The sequence below is a fragment of the Salvelinus sp. IW2-2015 genome, linkage group LG1 (assembly GCF_002910315.2).
Source record: "Salvelinus sp. IW2-2015 linkage group LG1, ASM291031v2, whole genome shotgun sequence".
Lineage (NCBI taxonomy): Eukaryota > Metazoa > Chordata > Actinopteri > Salmoniformes > Salmonidae > Salvelinus > Salvelinus sp. IW2-2015.
The window spans coordinates 6,677,275-6,696,711 of record NC_036838.1 but is presented as its reverse complement, the minus strand read 5'-3'; positions in this window follow the sequence as shown (position 1 = coordinate 6,696,711).

The following is a 19,437-nucleotide window of genomic DNA, read 5'->3' as shown; positions in this document are numbered from 1 at the left end:
CATTGTTTACCCCACAGCGCCCAAGACCTGTTAGAGATTGAGCCRTACACAACCCAGCTGCAAGCTATTTCAGCTAACACCCAAGAAGATAACTACTCCAAAGCACTAACAATTGGGCTAATGAAGAAGTGATCCAGCTTCTAGAAAGTCCAGAGCATTTTTCAACAATGGGAAAGCTAGGGGACTTAGTAGGGGCAGACAGTGAACAGATGGACCCACCACACTGTGATTTGGCAGGTAGGAAGGGTGGTAAAGGAGGGTCCCCAAAGACAATGGGGAGAGGGAGGTACAGACACGAAAAGGGGTCCTCTGAGGAAATCTATCCATCTCCATGCTGTGGGGAAACTGACCACCGAAGAACAGTAGAACACACACTRTTCAGTCATTCTGAATAGACGACTGAAGCGGCATTGTCTTCCCTGTTTGTGTTTGTTCGTCCCACACAGCACTCGCTGACGGGCGCCGTGTGCCCCCCTGGCGCAACATAGCCGGGCATTGTGAGGAAACTGCATTGGAGTCACAGAGCCCACAGCTCCTTGTCCTTTACTCTCCTGCCTCTCTGTCGCCAGTCCTTCTTTGCACACATGCAATTAAGTCTGTTTCCCAATGCTGTGATTTCCCCACATTCTTTGTTCTTTCGTTTTTGTTGTTTTCCTTTATCCGAGCCCTATTTTATTTTTTTATACTCTCGCTCTTGCGGGTTTGTTGCTTGGGTGGAGGGTCAAGACGGGGGGTGGGCGGGGGGGGGGGGGGGGGGGGGGTGAAAATGAAAAAGTACATTTTGCAGGCTTTATGACGTACCACATGTGTTTTTGGGTCTTTGTATTTACATGTTTCTCATGGAAAAGAGGCGGATGGTGGAGAATGAGGGGAGGAGGTAGTGGATAAAGGGGGGATGGAGAAGAAATACAGGCATATGGTTCTTGTTTGGTGGGTTAGGACAGAGCTGCTCTGTTGGCTCTCTGCGATGAGCAGGGGAATACATTCTCATAATTATCTTCAAATATGGTTTCTCCTGTTCAGAGATGAGGCTTTTTCCTTTAAATAAGGGATGAAAACACATCAACAGAAGCGTTGTTTTAGGAGCTGTGAGAAGTCTCCTAAATGTCTGAATTTGGCTCTTTAGGTCGAAGGAGGCAGCAGATTCTTCTGTTATTTGAATTTAAAGTTTTAGTAGCTGAAGAGGTACATACATTTTTTGGCTCACGAATCATGAGAATTCTCCAACTCAGAGGTGGGCAGTCTCCTGCTGTAACTGATTTACCCTGGATGCCTTGGGGTACCTCAACACTTGGCACCGAGTTGGCTATTATAAAGTCTTCATGAGAACCAGCACCAGGTATTATGCTCCCCTCTTCCCCTACATTTCTGAGATAGGCCGATCCAGAGCCATAAAGTTCTGGGCCCATCCAAATGTCCTGTAGGGGTGAACATTTAATTCCCTTTCGCACACCTCTGGCTTGTAATTCTCTCTGAAAGCTTATGCCTTCATGTGGAAAAAGTGGGGGGAAGAAATCGTGTTTAAGAACCTCTAAGTTATGTCACACTACAGGAAGTAAAGGTCATATCAATTAAGTAGATCACTTTGATAGATGGCTCAAACATACATTCTGTAATACAGACAAATGAAGAGCATGAATACATTTGTAAATGAATTCACAAATGCAGATATCAATGTGTATGTAAAAATAAATTGATGAGGATGGATAGAAAGATAGATTGTCCGAAAGAGAAGTAAACCCACTTGTCAGTTTAGCGTTGTTTAATGGCATCGGAGGCCTTCCCGATTTCCTGAAGAGAGGGGAGTCCCCGTGGYTCCTGAAATGGGACACTGGAAAAGCAAACAGATCATTAATTTATACTGTATGTTGCTTTGGTGGTTGTTTGTGTCTCCAATGTCACACTCCCATTTCAAATGTCAAGAGAACTAGGCTACATTTGGGTTGTGTCGAAATCCCCACTCAAAGTGGAAAAAGAAGCCACCGGAACCTCATCTAAAAGAGGGCGGTTACTGATGGGAAACCTTTGAAGGTGGCGATGGTGAACTCTTTGAGTCATTTCCTGAATTTCCTGAATGTGGACCCACTTGAGAATAGAGGAGTGCGGGTTTTAGTTGGCAAGATGCGATCTCTTCGTCAGGTCTAGATGTGGGGGTGTTTCTTGGAAAAAGAGTAAGAACAGGTACATTAAGGAGGTGTGAAAATAGGGGAGGTGGAGCTCATTTGAGACGAGGAGGGACGCGAGCCAAAAAAGTGAAGGGGAAAGATAATCATTGTGGCTTTCTGCTGGGTTGGAGGCTGATGTAAACAAACCCAGAGCTTATGCAAGCTTTTGATCTCGTGAACCGTGAAATCTTCCCAGCAAAAACTGGAAAATTAGGCCTCGCTGTGGGGAGGGGAGGAGGGGCACCGGGGCAAAGGCTCATGGGGGAAAAAATATATTTAGCCCGAGATGGAGAGTTTCCTTAAGCTATTAATTGAGCTTTTTTTCCCAACATAATTTTCGGCTGCTTAGTGCTTTACCCTGTTTTTCCTCAAGTGTTTAAGCCCAAGGTATTCCAACTGGGTTGTTTTTTAGATTAGAATGTATTATTCCCTGATGCAAAAATGGCGGACTTGTAGTCGAGCCCCTTGTAGTTTAATTGTCTTTATTCAATGTCAAGTCCTTACTGCTAAAAGACCATTAGGCTAGGGCATATTGAGAATAACGAGCCAGATGCCAATAACTAGAAGATTAGTTMATTTTCACTATAGAAACGGCTTATGATAATGATAGTTGGGGGGAATCTGTTTGTTCTCTGGCGCTGTTCTTTTCATGTGAGAACCCCATTGAGCAAGCGGATTTTCATCAGAGGGCCACATTCCCACTCCCAATTTTGTTGACATTCCAAGGGGGGCTTGAGGGGATGGGGGTGATAAGAGGAATGGGGGGGTGGGGGGGGGCAGCGAGAGGGAGAGAAGAGAAGAAATCGACTGCTTTGCCCGTGAGCTGCACTTTTAATTCTTCCCCCCTCGTGCGGTTCCCTGGTAGGATGTGAGTTCGGTACAGAGGTGAGGCAGCTTCCCTCCTACCCCCCTGCAATGCTTGTGCCCGAGAGCTATCCATTTGAACTTCAATGGGAGGCTGACTTCTTGTGAGGACTTGAAACGGACGTCTTCGGGAGGCTGATGGAAGTGCCCGGGCATGCCTTCTTTACCTGATGTGATGTGAAGCTTACTTTTGTTTGATGATTTGATACATAGATACAAACTGGTAAACCAGGCAAMAAAAAAAAAAAGTGTGAAAGGGAGGGAAGGAAGAGGGGGATGAGAAAAAGAAGGAGGGAGAAGAAGGGAAAGTGGACAGAAAGATTGACACTTGTTCCACCACACTATTGAGCTGTGTCCAATGATGAAAAGGGTGTTGCTCCACCACACTATTGAGCTGTGGCCAGATGGAGGGTGTTGCTCCACCACACATTGAGCTGTGGCCACGATGGAAGGGTGTTGCTCCACCACACTATTGAGCTGTGGCCATGATGGAAGGGTGTTGCTCCACCACACTATTGAGCTGTGGCCATAATGGAAGGGTGTTGCTCCACCACACTATTGAGCTCTGGCCATGATGGAAGGGTGTTGCTCCACCACATATTGAGCTGTGGCCATGATGGAAGGGTGTTGCTCCACCACACTATTGAGCTGTGGCCATGATGGAAGGGTGTTGCTCCACCACACTATTGAGCTGTGGCCATGATGGAAGGGTGTTGCTCCACCACACTATTGAGCTGTGGCCAAGATGGAAGGGTGTTGCTCCACCACACTATTGAGCTGTGGCCACGATGGAAGGGTGTTGCTCCACCACACTATTGAGCTGTGGCCAAGATGGAAGGGTGTTGCTCCACCACACTATTGAGCTGTGGCCACGATGGAAGGGTGTTGCTCCACCACACTATTGAGCTGTGGCCATGATGGAAGGTGGTTTGCTCCACCACACTATTGAGCTGTGTCCATGATGGAAGGGTGTTGCTCCACATATCCCTCAGATCTGGCTGAGAGGTTGAACGAAGAAAGGGGGGAAAAATGTAATAAACCAAAGTCAGGCATGGAATTGTAACGGGTTTGAACTGCTGAGATTGTTGTTCTTGCCAGTCCCAGGTGTAACTTGTTGTAATTAAGGGCGTGTCCCAAGGTATAAATGCTTGTCTGTTTCATTCATTCAGGGTATCCTCTTACTATGTGCTGGTCACCTTGCCTTGGGAGGATGGGAGTGGTGATGGTGTTTTTTTTGTGTTTTTTTTACAAATTACTGTCAGAGTATGAGAAATAGTAATTATTGTAAATGGAAATAGTTTTTAGGTGTTGGCGCCCATATTCCACCTAGACCTGCTCTCCTTCTCACTGGGCACGCCCTCYGTGAGTGTTGCAAAACATTATTATCGTCTGTTTGAGTATGTGAATGAAACGTATAAACCTAGTTTGTTTGAGAAATCTGATATTGCTCTCTGTTGAAGTCTGTCTTGTAGGACAGTTTTATGGAGCACCTGGAGCTGATGATATATGTCAATGATTTTGGCCTGTGGAGATTGTGTCTTTTGTTACGCTGAGAATGAAAATACATTGTTTTTGCATCCTGACATTGTCCGATTCTCATTCTTCACTCTTTAATGCAAAGAACCTGTTATGTTTAGCTTAGTCTTGAGTACCTCACCTCGCGTATAAAACAGGTGGTGTAGTACGGCTACAGGAAATGGATATTTATCTGTAAATCCCCCACGTTACATTTGGCGTAGTCGGCAGCATCAGGGACCGGATCATGGGAATTAAGTGTTTATTTATTTGGCAAGGGATCGTGTTAGTATATGTATTGGTGCATTTAGCCCCGGTTGGCCTTGGTTTTGGTGGAGCCTCTGAAGCCTGGTATGTTCAGCTGTGCGCCGTATGTTTTTGAGTGAGTGGGACGGAGCTGCCCTGAGGCACTGTTGTGGCCGCAATGGCTTTGCCCTCCACTGCCGTCCCGGTGCGTGACCTGGCGGCTGGGTGAGTGTGTGAGGTTTGCAGTGTCACTTCCATGAGGGAAGTCGGAGGGGGATGTGCTGAGAAAAGCCTCCCTTTGCAGTAGTAGGAGCTCGATGTTATCTCCTCTCCTTGGTAGAGCAACATGCTCAATGCCTGTGTATTTTGAGGATACTGGATAGTCAATGTTCTTACACCTGATTGAGCTGCGGTGTTCAGCTATGCATTGTGTTCATTGTCTTTTCGTTTGTCCTACGTAGGCTTTTCCACATGAACAGGTGATGAGATAGATTACTCCCTTGGTCTTGCATGAGATGATCCCCCAAACAGGGATTTTTCGACCTGTATGTGGGTGTCTGAAGAAGGATGTTTTTATAGTCCCCACTGAAATGGTATTATCCAATAACTACTTCGTCTTTGAGTCAGACTTTTTCTTTAAAATTCGGGGTGTAGCCATGGGCTCCCCCTTTTCCCCCAACTATGCAAACCTGTATGTGGGACAATTTGAGGAAGCACTCCTTTATAAAACAAAGGGAGGCTTACTGGATATCATATCTAAAAACATTGACCCCTAGTGGTCTGAATATTGACTTTGATCTCAGGCYCTTCTTATGATATTTTTTTTTCTTTTATGAACAAGTCTTATAAATTGATATATTCTTTCTACAGTTTATTAGCGTACACCTATGTTCCCCCTGTTGTTGATGCTCATTATACATTAAGGTTGAACCAAAAGATTACATGTAACAAATATGAAATKAAATACGAAACAATTAAATATGTGAAATTGAATTAAACAATAATTTATGTTGATGCTAATATGATGTACAATATTCAATTATGTTTCTATATGATAACAATAGCATAATATATTTAATATGCCATAAACTATTGTTTTTTTTAACAGTTTCACTAATTCATTCTAATTAACTTAATAATTATGACACACCCCTCACTATTGTCATTGGTTGCACTGTTTGTCTATATAACCTGGTCCAAGTATTCATGACATTACTATGAAGAAGGCACAGTGATGCCGAAAYGTTGGGAAATACCCAATAAATTACTGGGAGTTTATATATGGAGTGTGACTTTCTTTCTTTTTATAGTTTATTTGGCGTTAGTCAACACCTCCACACAAACCATTTTTTCTGGGTGTGCGCCAGCTCATGTTTTTTAATCTACCAATCACATACTTGTAACGCTTGTCGTGGTTGGAAGAAGAGAAGGACCAATGCGCAGCGTGGTAAGTGTCCATATTGTTTTAATACGAATAATGAACACTGAACAAAAACAATAAAACGACAAACGAACACTCCTGTATGGTGAAACAAAACACAGAACAGAAAATAATCACCCACAACACACAATGAAAAACAGGCTACCTAAATATGGCTCCCAATCAGAGACAACGACTGACACCTGCCTCTGATTGAGAACCATACTAGGCCAAACGCATAGAAATAGAACAACAGAACAAAACATAGAAAAACAACATAGAATACCCACCCCAACTCACGCTCTGACTAAAATAAAGACATAAAAAAGGAACTAAGGTCAGAACGTGACAATACTGAGCAAAAATATCAATGCAATATGCAACAACTTTAAAAGTTCTTGACATTTTCTGGATTGACTGACCTTCATATCTTAAAGTAATGATGGACTGTCGTTTCTCTTTGCTTATTTGAGCTGTTCTTGCCATAATATGGACTTGGTCTTTTACCAAATAGGGCCATCTTCTGTATACCGCCTATACAGTACCTTGTCACAACACACTGATTGGCTCAAACGCATTAAGAAAGAAAGAAATTCCACAAATTCACAAGGCAAATCTGTTAATTGAAATGCATTCCAGGTGACTACCTCATGAAGCTGGTTGAGAGAATGCCAAGAGTGTGCAAAGCTGTCAAGGCAAAGGGTGGCTATTTGAAGAATCTCRAATATAAAATATATTTTAATTTGTTTAACAATTTTCTGATTACTATATGATTCCATATGTGTTACTTCATAGTTTTGATGTCTTCACTATTATTCTACAATGTAGAAAATAGTAAAAATAAAGAGAAACCCTTGAATCAGTAGGTGTTCTAAAACTTTTGACCGGTAGTGTAAGTATTCAGTCTTTACTCTTTTCACTTTGTCATTATGGGGTATTGTGTGTAGTTAATGAGGGGAAACAATTATTTAATTCATTTTAGAATAAGGCTGTAACGTAACAAAATGTGGAAAAAGTCAAGGGGTCTGAATACTTTCCAAATGCATTGTATCTGATGCTGTCTGGTCCAAATGAGTTTGACATTGTTGCCACCCATAACATTGAATGCAAGAGAAGCCAACAAGCATTTGGCCTCCCTTGACAAAAAAAGTTAACAAAATTTGCCAATCAGCGTTGAGCTAAATTGAGCGAGTTCAACTGTGAATGGTCCGGACGCACCAAAAAAAAGTGTCAAGGGAAACAAGCTTGGATTTTGGTGTCACTCCAGTCAAATCGCATTTAGAGCATATGTCATTGACAGAAACAACTTAAATTGTTGCATCTCCTTGTGTTGTTATCCTCCGGTAGCTAGCTAGCTAAAATTGACCTTTTCTTAAATTAGCCATAGATGGAGATAGGGATTTGGACTTGTGGTTTAACTTAATTCTCTGTACTGCCCAATGATTATAATGTTTCATAAACATGAAAGAGAGAAGGATGGCATTGGCATTTCTTTCTACTTGCACGAAATGCGCACGCATGCACACACACACACTCAGACAGAAACAAGAACCATGGACAGCCACATCACATTTAGCTTATGTTGATTGGACTAAATTGTTTTTGTTATCTTTTTAGTTGTCACTGTAATAGACTAAGCAGAGGTGATTTGATGTTAAAATGGTACTGGAATAGTGGAGGCTGCGTTAACTCTGTGTGGTTCTAAATCAATAGTTGTTTAGTGGTCTGAAAATGTCTAAAACACTAACTTGCTTGACGTGCTGTAGTTTATGTAATTGCCTGTTACATGCAATACGCTTTCTGGACTTCACTGGACACTGTTGCTATCCGGTTTTGTGATAAAACACAGGTGTGGTTGAATTTATTCTGCCACTGTCTCTTCTTATTGTCTCGGCCTATATATCACGGTCGCAAGGTATATGAATGACCAGGTTATAGAGGAAACAACGCAATGATCACACCACATGGGTTGTAATTTAGCTTTGTTTTTTTGTGGGGTGTTGGCTTCGCCAGTGTTTTATTTTGCCAAGACCTTTTGTCTTTAAAAAAAAAAATGTATTTGCTATTGCATGGGTTGTGTGCAGTGGTTTAACCTCTACAGGATCGGTGTCTCCCAGGACATAGACATATCTGATATGGGCGTAAAGCTTAAATTCTTGTTAATCTAACTGCACTGTCCAATTTACAGTAGCTATTACACTGAAGTAATACCATGCTATTGTTTGAGGAGAGTGCACAGTTATGAACTTGAAAATGTATTAATAAACCAATTAGGCACATTTGGGCAGTCTTGATACAACATTTTAAACAGGATTGCAATGGTTCATTGAATCAGTCTAAAGCTTTGCACGTACACTGCTGCCATCTAGTGGCCAAAATCTAAATTGCGCCTAGATTTCTAAGTAATATATTGGCCTGCTCTTGCATTTCAAAGATGATGGAACAAAAAAATAAATATTAAAACATGTTTTTTCTTTGTATTATCTTTTACCAGATCTACCAGATCTAATGTGTTATATTCTCCTACATTATTTTCACATTTCCACAAACTTCAAAGTGTTTCCTGGTATCAAGAATGTGCATATCCTTGCTTCAGGTCAGGAGCTACAGGTAGTTAGATTTGGGTACGTCATTTTACGTCAAAAGGTCAGATTCTTAAGAGGTTTTAATTTATTGTGTCAAGTGTGAGGACACATTGAAATTAGGGGGAAAATATGTAACTGGGTAGAACCGTCAACCTATTTTGAACCATGTATGTGATTTGTTAATGAGGGTGTGGCCTTTTTATAAAAGCCTTTCTGTTTGTAACACGTAAGTATGAGAAATAGGAATTATTGTGAATTAATTGTTTTTAGGCATTGGTGCCCGTATTCCACCTAGACCTGCTCTCCTTCTCCCTGGACACGCCCTCCGTGAGTGTTGCAAAACATTGTCAGTTTGAGTATGTTTGAGTAAACCTAATGATGTTTTTTGTAAGAAATCTGATATTGCTGTCTTGTAGGACAGTAGGATGGCACTCATGGAACTGAAGATGACGTAGGCCTATGGAGATTGTGCCTTTTCTTTTTACGCTGAAAATAAATGGCTCTTGCATCCTGATATTGTTGTCTGATTCCCATGCTCCACTCCTTGTTATTTTTTAGCTTAGTCCCTTTAGCACCTCACCTCGCGTATTTGATTTTATTAGGATCTCCAATAGCCGACGCCAATGGCCACAGCTAGTCTTAGTGGGGTCCGACACATATCGGAAAAGACATTTCGGACAAAATACTTCACAATTTACATGCACTACCGTTCAAAAGTTTGGGGTCACTTAGAAATGTCCATTGAAATAATATCAAATTGATCAGAAATACAGTGTAGACATTGTTAATGTTGTAAATGAATATTGTAGCTGGAAACGTCTGAATTTTAATGGAATATTTACAACAGACGCCTCACAAGTCCTCAACTGGCAGCTTCATTAAATAGTACCTGTAAAACACCAGTCTCAACGTCAACAGTGAAGAGGCGACTCCGGGATGCTGGCCTTCTTTCTAGGCAGAGTTCCGCTGTCCAGTGTCTGTGTTCTTTTGCCCATCTTAATCTTTCTTTTTATTGGCCAGTCTGAGATATGGCTTTTTCTTTGCAACTCTGCCTAGAAGGCCAGCATCCCGGAGTCGACTCTTCACTGTTGACGTCGAGACTGGTGTTTTGCGGTTACTATTTAATGAAGCTGGCAGTTGAGGACTTGTGAGGCGCCTGTTTCTCAAACTAGACACTCTAATGTACTTGTCCTCTTGCTCAGTTGTGCACCGGGGCCTCCCACTCCTCTTGTTATTCTGGTTAGAGCCAGTTTGCGCTGTTCTGTGAAGGGAGTAGTACACAGTGTTGTACCAGATCTTCAGTTTCTTGGACATTTCTCGCATGGAATAGCCTTCATTTCTCAGAACAAGAATAGACTGACGAGTTTCAGAAGAAAGTGCTTTGTTTCTGGCCATTTTGAGCCTGTAATTGAACCCACAAATGCTGACGCTCCAGATACTCAACTAGTCTAAAGGCCAGTTTTATTGCTTATTTAGTCAGAACAACAGCTTTCAGCTGTGCTAACATAATTGCAAAAGGGTTTTATAATGATCAATTAGCTTTTTACAATTATATACTTGGATTAGCTAACACAACGTGCCATTGGAACACAGGAGTGATGGTGGCTGATAATGGGCCTCTGTATGCCTATGTAGATATTCCATAAAAAATCAGCCATTTCCAGCTACAATAGTCATTTACAACATTAACAATGTCTACACTGTATTTCTGATCAATTTGATGTTATTTTAATGAACAAAACATTTGAGTTTTTTTCAAAAACAAGGACATTTCTAAGTGACCCCAAACCTTTGAACGGTGGTGTACATTTAAAAACATTAACATGTAGTGTGCATGTGTTTGCATTTATCAGTTACACATGTCAGTACATGCACACAAAGTAGGTCACAYGGGGGAGAGGCATTAAGTTGTTGCTTTGTTTTAAAAAAAAATCTGTTTTGCTGTTCACTTGCGCTATATGAGATGCACGGGAGTTCCATGCAATCATGGCTCTGTATAATACTGTACGTTCCCTTGAATTTGTTTTGGACCTGGGATTGTGAAAAGACTCCTGGTGGCATGTCTGGTGGGGTAAGTCTGTGTCAGTGCTGTGTGTATGACTATGCAAACAATTTGGAATTTCCAATGCATTAATGTTTCTTATAAAAACAAGAAGTGATGCAGTGTTTCCTCAACATAGCCAAGAAAGACTGACATGCATATTATTTATATTAGCCCTCTGATTACAATGAAGATCAAAACCTGCCGCTCTCTTCTGGGCCAGCAGCAGCTTAACTAGGTCCTTTGCAGCACTTGACCATATGACTGGACAATAATCAAGATAATATAAAACTAGAGCCTGCAAGACTTGCTTTGTGGAGTGTGGTGTCAGAAAAGCAGAGCATCTCTTTATCACGGACAGATCTTTACAACCATTGAATCTATATGTTTTGTCCATGACAGTTTACAATCTAAGGTAAAACCAAGGAATTTAGTCTCCTCAACTTGCTCTACGGCCTCACCATTCATTACCAGATTTAGCTGAGGTTTAGAACTTAGGKRATGATTTGTACCAAATACAATGCTCTTAGAGATGTTCAGGACCAGGTTATTACTGTTCACCCATTCTAAAACTGACTGCAACTCTTTTGCAGTGATTTAACTAGCTGTGGTTGTTGACGCGTATAGGGTTGAATCATCAGTATACATGGACACACAGGCTTTGTTTAATGCCAGTGGCAGGTAATTGGTAAAAATTGAAAACAGTAGAGGATCAAGAGAGCTGCCCTGTGATACACCGCACTTTAAACGCTTAATAGAGAAGCTTCCATTAAAGAAAACCCTCTGTGTTCTATTAGATATCTTTGAATCCACAATATGGCAAAAACAAGTTTTTTTCAACAGGTTATGGTCCATAATATCAAGGCTGCACTGACATCTAACAGTACAGCTCCCACAATGTTATACATTTCTTTCAACCAATCATCAGTCATCTGTGTCAATGCAGTACATGTTGACTGCCCTTCTCTAAAAGCATGTGGAACGTCTTCATTTGTTTTACAGAGAAATAGCATTGTATTTGGTCAAAACATTTTTCCAACAGTTTGCTAAGAGCTTGCAGCAAGCTGATAGGTCAGCTGTTAGAACCAGTAAAGGCCACTTTATAATTCTTGGGTAGAGGAATGACTGGCCTCCCTCCAGGCCCGAGGACAAACACTTTGCTCTTGCTCAGATTAAAGATATGACATATTGGAGTGGCAATTGAGCCAGCTACCATACTTGGTAGCTTTCCATTTAAGTTGTCAATGCCAGGAGGTTTGTCATTATTGATGATTAACAATAGTATTTCCACCTCTCCTACATTAACTTTACAAAATTCAAAGTTACAATGCTTGTCTTTCATTATTAGTCTTTTTTATGCTGGAGTACGATGGCTAACTGTTCGTTGTTGGCATTTCCTGCCTAAGTTTGTCCACTTTGCCAATTAAGTAATCATTAAAATAATTGGCAGCATGATCGTCGCCGGAGGAACCGGACCGTGGATCGTCGCCGGAGGAACCGGACCATAGATCGTTGCCGGAGGCTCCGGACTGGGAACCCTCGCAGGAGGCTCTGGACTGCAGACTGTCACTGGAGGCTCTGGACTTCCGACTGTCGCAGGAAGCTCTGGACAGCAGACCGTCACTGAAGACTCTGGACCGCAAACCGTCGCTATGGACTGCCGACCGTCGCTGGTGGTTCTGGACCGTGGACCGTCTCAGGAGGTTCTGGACCGTGGACCGTCTCAGGATGTTCTGGACCGTGGACCGTCTCAGGAGGTTCTGGACCGTGGACCGTCTCAGGAGGTTGCGGACCGCCTCAGGAGGTTCCGGACCGCGGACCGTCTCAGGAGGTTGCGGACCGTCTCAGGAGGTTCCGGACCGCGGACCGTCTCAGGAGGTTCCAGACCGTCTCAGGAGGTTCCGGACCGCGGACCGTCTCAGGAGGTTCCGGACCGCGGACCGTCACTCAGGAGGTTCGGAGCGCGGACCGCTCAGGAGGTTTCCGGACCGTCGCTGGAGGTTCCGGACCGCGGACCGTCGCTGGAGGTTCCGGACCGCGGACCGTCGCTGGAGGTTCCGGACCGCTGACCGTCTCAGGAGATTCCGGAACGCGGACCGTCTCAGGAGGTTCCGAACCGCGGACCGTCTCAGGAGGTTCCGGACCGCGGACCGTCTCAGGAGGTTCCGGACCGTGGAATGTCGCCGGAAGCTCCGGACTGTGGAATGTCGCCGGAAGCTTGGTGCGTGGGGCCGGCACTGGTGGTACCGGGCTGGTGAGACGCACCTCAGGACGAGTGCGAGGAGGCACAGGACGTGCTGAACTGTGGAGGCGCACTGGAGGCCTGATGCGTGGGACCGGTACAGGTGGCACCGGGCTGGTGACAAGCACCTCAGAGCGAGTGCGGGGATGAGGCACAGGACGTAATGGACTGTGGAGGCGCACTGGAGGTCTGGAGCGTAGAGCTGGTACAACGCGTCCTGAACAGATACCCACTTTAGCACGACAAGTGCGAGGAGCTGGCACAGAACGCACCGGGCTGTGAATGCGCACTGGAGACACAGTGCGTATCACCGCAAAACATGGTGCCTGATCGGTCACACGCTCCCCACGGTGAGTTGGCTCTGGTTCACTCCCCTCAACTTTCGCCGCCCACTCCTCGCTCAATCTGTCCCAATATTCCTCCTCGGTCTCTGACTCACCCCTCAGCGTCGCAGATCACTCCGTGTGCCCACCCCCTTAAAAAATTTGGGCTATCTTTTGGGCTTGCGTCGTGGCCGCGAACCCGTCGCTGTTGTTCCTTCGCTGCCTCCGCCTGCTTCCATGGCAGGCTTCTGTCTCCTGCCATAATCTCTTCCCACGTCCAGGATGTCCTCCACTCCTGGCTTTCCTCCTGGGCACGCTGCTTGGTCCATTGTTGGTGGGATCTTCTGTCACGATCGTCATAATAACTGGACCAAAGCGCAGCGTGATCTGGGTTCCACATCTTTATTGCTATGTGAACCTCAAAGCAAAAGAAAACAATAAACGAACAAAACGAAACGTGAAGCTACAATAATGCTCACAGGCAACTATACATAGTCAAGATCATACAAAGCACAATGGGGAAATGGCTGCCTAAATATGATCCCCAATCAGAGACAACGATAAACAGCTGCCTCTGATTGGGAACCATACCAGGCCAACAAATCATTAATCACCTAGATAACCCACCCTAGTCACTGTCACGCCCCAACCAACATAGAGAATAAACAGCTCTCTATGGTCAGGGCGTGACATTTAACAGGTGCATGTTTATCAATAATTGCAAGAAGCAATTTCCTAAATTCCAGTGCAACGTCTGGATGCTCTTATTAATCACATCAGACCAACAAGTATAAAAAGGTGGCATAGTACGGCTACAGGAACTAGGATATTTATTGTTAGATTTCCGACGTTACAGAATGGTCAAATCTTCAATTGGCAGCATGATGGAAACTTTGATGTCAAGAATCAGATGTTTCTTTTCCATCTTGTAACTTTCAAACTGTTGTCATACCTAGTCTTCTCCTCTTAAATAACCATTTTGTAATTCAATATGTATTAAATTTTCCTCTGCAAATATTAGGGCCAAATTCTTTATCAGATGCTTAGCAGATATTTCAACACTCAAGATGGCCGACCTGATTTCACAAGACAAAGGAGCTATGAATACTGACTTCATCTTGTTACGCCTGCTTTGGTCCCTATTCATGTTTGTTTGATATATTTCAAAGGTTTCTCAATTTCAGTCTGTTTGAAGCGATGCCTCTTGAAAGCATTGAATTCGAGCCGTCCTGTTGCGCTCTTTGCACAAACAAATTACGCTTTTTTTCAGATCAAATTAGTTCTGTTGAAAACGATACRAGTCACATCTACTAGTGAAAAAATCGCCCAAAAACATTCAATGTTACTTTTGATTGTTTCCTTTCAAGCTCTCTTCATTTCAAAAGAGAAAGAATAGGGCAGAAGATAGCAGACAAAATAACCCCAAACGTTGAGGCTTCACTTTCCCTTGAAGATGTTCAAATTAGAGTCTTGGAGAAAAGAAATCTTAGTGAGCGTAGCCTGAAATGTCGACACTGCAGTGTTTTTAGGACAAAAGATACTAAGATGAGAGATACCAGCGGTTGGCTTTGGTGTCACTTCAAAGGCTTGACTTTAAGAAAGTGGGCTAATACTGTACTGATATGAAGATCTCTACCTGGCTTCGTGACCCCATCTGTACCTTAAGCCGAGCCACAGACCCTGGAACAGTCCTTACCTGCCAGGAGGCAGGGGTTGTGAGGGGAGGGGAGGGGGGCAGGTTTGACGTGTAACCCAGAGGTCGTCTTTGGTCTTCTTCCCTTCTGTAATGGCAGTAGCTCTTTCTTCTCTTGTTATGCCCAGAAAAAGATGGCCTCCTTTGAACTCTACAGTAGCTATAGAAACGGCTGGAGTTTCTCCACTTTATGTGCAGCTGTCAGTGTCTGGCTGGGCTGCTGCTCTGCGGGTTGAAGTCATTAAAACGCAGACACACACAGGACACACATTGACACATTTGCTGACACGGGCTAGATAAACAAGAGCCTGTGTAAGTGTGTGTTTTTTGGAGGGGGGGGGGGGTTCCTTTTAATTGGGTTAGCCTACCCACTGGGCGAAGACGTCAGTTCAACCTGTAGATTTACATGTTTTGCGGGTGAAATTTCAACTTCAGGACAATGACATCATAGACAAACTTTGTATAAAATGAATTTGTACCTTTGAAACAACTTCAGATCTTCAATGGCATATCCACTATCAGGGCAGCATCTCCTACTGGACAGTTGATCTATCTACAGCTATCCATTTGGTTTCCATCCAGGGTTTTAACCAAGCCTTGCTTAGCATTGACATTTGTCACTGACTACTACCAATGAGTCATCGTGAAAGTTTTTATTGATAGATCTCGTAGCCCTTTCCTACAGTCAAGTGATCTAGTGACTTTATGGGTGGAATGTCATTAATATTTTTCATAATTAATGCAATTTATTTTATATTTTTTTGAAAATCTGGGGATTCCGTCAAACGGTTTTGTTATATTTCAGTCTTCTGTGAAGTATATAAAGTCTCAAATTAGGATGCAAACTCAAAATTAAATACATTATGTGGCTATTTTAGCATGTAAATCTTGGTGGGCCAAACAAAACAAAAACATGTCTGATGCATSCCAGCAAAGCCACTACAAAACACTAAACAATACATTCATTGCACTATAACGGTGACAARCGGTCCCCACAAACTGTTACGGCCTACATAAAGCTGTCCCAACAGCAGTCCCAACATCTTACCACTGCTACACCTGGCTATCAGCTGAGCCTTGTCTGGCAGTGAAACAGTTAATTCAGCCTAATCTACTGCCTTTAAAAAACATAGCTGATATGGCTGACTTGCTTAAACAACTTGCTTGGTTGCTTGGTTTCTACTGGCAATAGAGATGTACAAACTATGGCATAAGGGAACAACGAGTAAATAAGAAGCAATCCATCATTTTGATTAAGACATTAATGAGCGAGCTAGGACAGATGTAGTCAATATAACTATTTGTACAGCACTTTTGAAATGTACAGAGACAAAATTCAGAACATGGGCCGTTCTTACAGTATTCTCCCTGTTCACCAAGTCAGAACCGTAGGATGAATAAATGGGGCATACATATCTCCCTTGCATATTACATAATTTATGAAGCGGCATACAAGACATTTTTGGACTCACCTTGTTGTGCTCTGCTCACTTGAACAGGAAGGTGGAGCGATGGTCCTTCGCGGGCAAATTTTCTCATCAAACTTTGTCAACCAACTCTGGCATTCTCTGGATTTATGTTGGTGTCAAGACAACTGGGAACTCTGAAAAAAACAAGGTCGAATCATGACATCAGTGATCTTCAGGTCAGAGCTCTAGAAAGAGGCTTGAGTTCTTGACTTGGAAATCCAAGTTGGATGACCGTTTAAAATGTATCTTCCCAGTCGGAGCTCGTTTTTTTCTGAGTTCCCAGTTGTCTTGAACNAACTATGGCATAAGGGAACAACGAGTAAATAAGAAGCAATCCATCATTTTGATTAAGACATTAATGAGCGAGCTAGGACAGATGTAGTCAATATAACTATTTGTACAGCACTTTTGAAATGTACAGAGACAAAATTCAGAACATGGGCCGTTCTTACAGTATTCTCCCTGTTCACCAAGTCAGAACCGTAGGATGAATAAATGGGGCATACATATCTCCCTTGCATATTACATAATTTATGAAGCGGCATACAAGACATTTTTGGACTCACCTTGTTGTGCTCTGCTCACTTGAACAGGAAGGTGGAGCGATGGTCCTTCGCGGGCAAATTTTCTCATCAAACTTTGTCAACCAACTCTGGCATTCTCTGGATTTATGTTGGTGTCAAGACAACTGGGAACTCTGAAAAAAACAAGGTCGAATCATGACATCAGTGATCTTCAGGTCAGAGCTCTAGAAAGAGGCTTGAGTTCTTGACTTGGAAATCCAAGTTGGATGACCGTTTAAAATGTATCTTCCCAGTCGGAGCTCGTTTTTTTCTGAGTTCCCAGTTGTCTTGAACTCACTGAACTCTGAGATTTCCCAGTTCCAAGTTTTCAGTTGTTTTGAATGTGGCAGAAGTCATGCTGGATTGATGTTTATCCTTTTAAGCTTGGAAAAGAGACCCTTAAACCTAGACTTGGACCACACACCCACTCCACTGAATAGCAGGCTAGTGATTGCTTAGCAATGCTTGCAGTTAGCTACTGATTCCTTCCAAACCATTACTTGTTGAATTTGAGATTTCCAACTTGTTGTGTAATGTTTATCTAAAATGTTTCTTCATAATTTCTCTTCATATGACAAGGATTGAAAAGGATTTGGCAGTAGATTTTCAACTTGATTCATGATGATGAATGCAGCTTGCTAGCTAAGATTTTAAAAGTATGATGGTGACATGATCAGTACAATCAAAGCAACAGAAGATATAACATAATTTGATGTATTTTTTATCTGTGGCCAATGAGCTTGAGCCTTCTTGGATGGGCACTTCTAATGTAACTCTATGGCAGCACCCAAGGGGCTTGACTTTTCGAGCTTTCCCCGTAGATTTTGCGGTGAAGTATTGTCCCCATGAGTGACAAAAGACTGAGCCACGAGAGAACATTACCAACTCCTACGCTCCGTATTTTCYGCTGGCTGCCCAACCACCACAGAAAGCACTGAGCTAGGCTGAAACACCTGCATTTTGGAGCTGTCTTACTCAAGAAAACAAAAAGGAGAACATGTTTGTATGCGGCTTTATTAACTCAATGATTTCATTTTTTTTTTTTTTTTACATTGTTTGCAAACTGATATATGACACGTATTAATGCCAAAATAACATGCAAAACATGCACATAAAACAACAAATCAACAACAATATGTTTTATTTGATATATTTTTGCTTCACAGGCAGGCACTGCCCCACCTGCTCTGAATGACGGGTCGCCACTGAATAGATTTCAACTATATATCTGACATGGTACAGGTGTCTTCTTTTWAAAAAGTTATAACAGTGTGTGAGGTGTATACTTTTGTTTCAAAGTACTATAGATTTGTTTAAGACTATCAAGAAACACTGTGTGACCCTGATTGTAGTAAAAGGTAACTTAATAGATTCACTGTTGCTATCAAAGTCACTCCAAAGGGTAGGATTAACAGAGCAAATGAAATGTAACCATACTTAATTAGTCATTTATCATCAATGATACTATTTAGGGCTATATGCGAAGTCATCAAGCTATTGTTTCAATTCAACCCAGGGTTCAACAAAAAGTAGACAACACATATAGGCCTAGGGTTTCAAGCTTTGGTTAATTTCAAATGTAGTAATTAATATGTTGGATTCACGTTTCCATCTCAACCAAAAATCTAAGTTAAAGAATAGGACTAAATCAAATTCGATTTAAAGTGCATTTAAATTTGATTTGATTTATTCATTAACTTTGCTTTTTGGTTGAGATGGAGACGTGAATCCAACATATCAATTATTCATTTGTAGTCAAACTGGAATTAAAGCCGGACTAAGTCAGTTGGCACAAAATATACATCTCCTTCAAATGTTGACAACCAAACACAATTCAATATCACTTTTGCAATACAGTAAATACCCAAATAACTTGTCGGCATGTTCACGTCTCCAACTAAACCAAAAATAAAACTTCAAGAATAGGACTAAGGCAGTGGCTCAGCATTAGATACCTCTTTTGAAGTAACTGTGACTATAAATGTCTTCTGTAATCATAGAAAGTGTTCATGTTAAAGATAGCGTACAAAAGTCGCAGGTCCGTGGAGATCTTCCCAATTGCTATAATAATCTGCGGAGAATATCGAACAGCATTGATCACTCGCTCTATGTAATTTTAATGTAATCTCAATTGCAATCCAGGTCATTTTGTTGTGCTATTAGTTGAAGCACAGTGATAACGAATTAAGTTGTTTAAATACAAAATATCTGACATTGTATTCCCATCTGAATGCATTGATAACACATTGGGAATTCAACAAACTTATTGCTGTCTTTTTGAGAGGGAGAATAAAGGTGGAAATCTCATTGA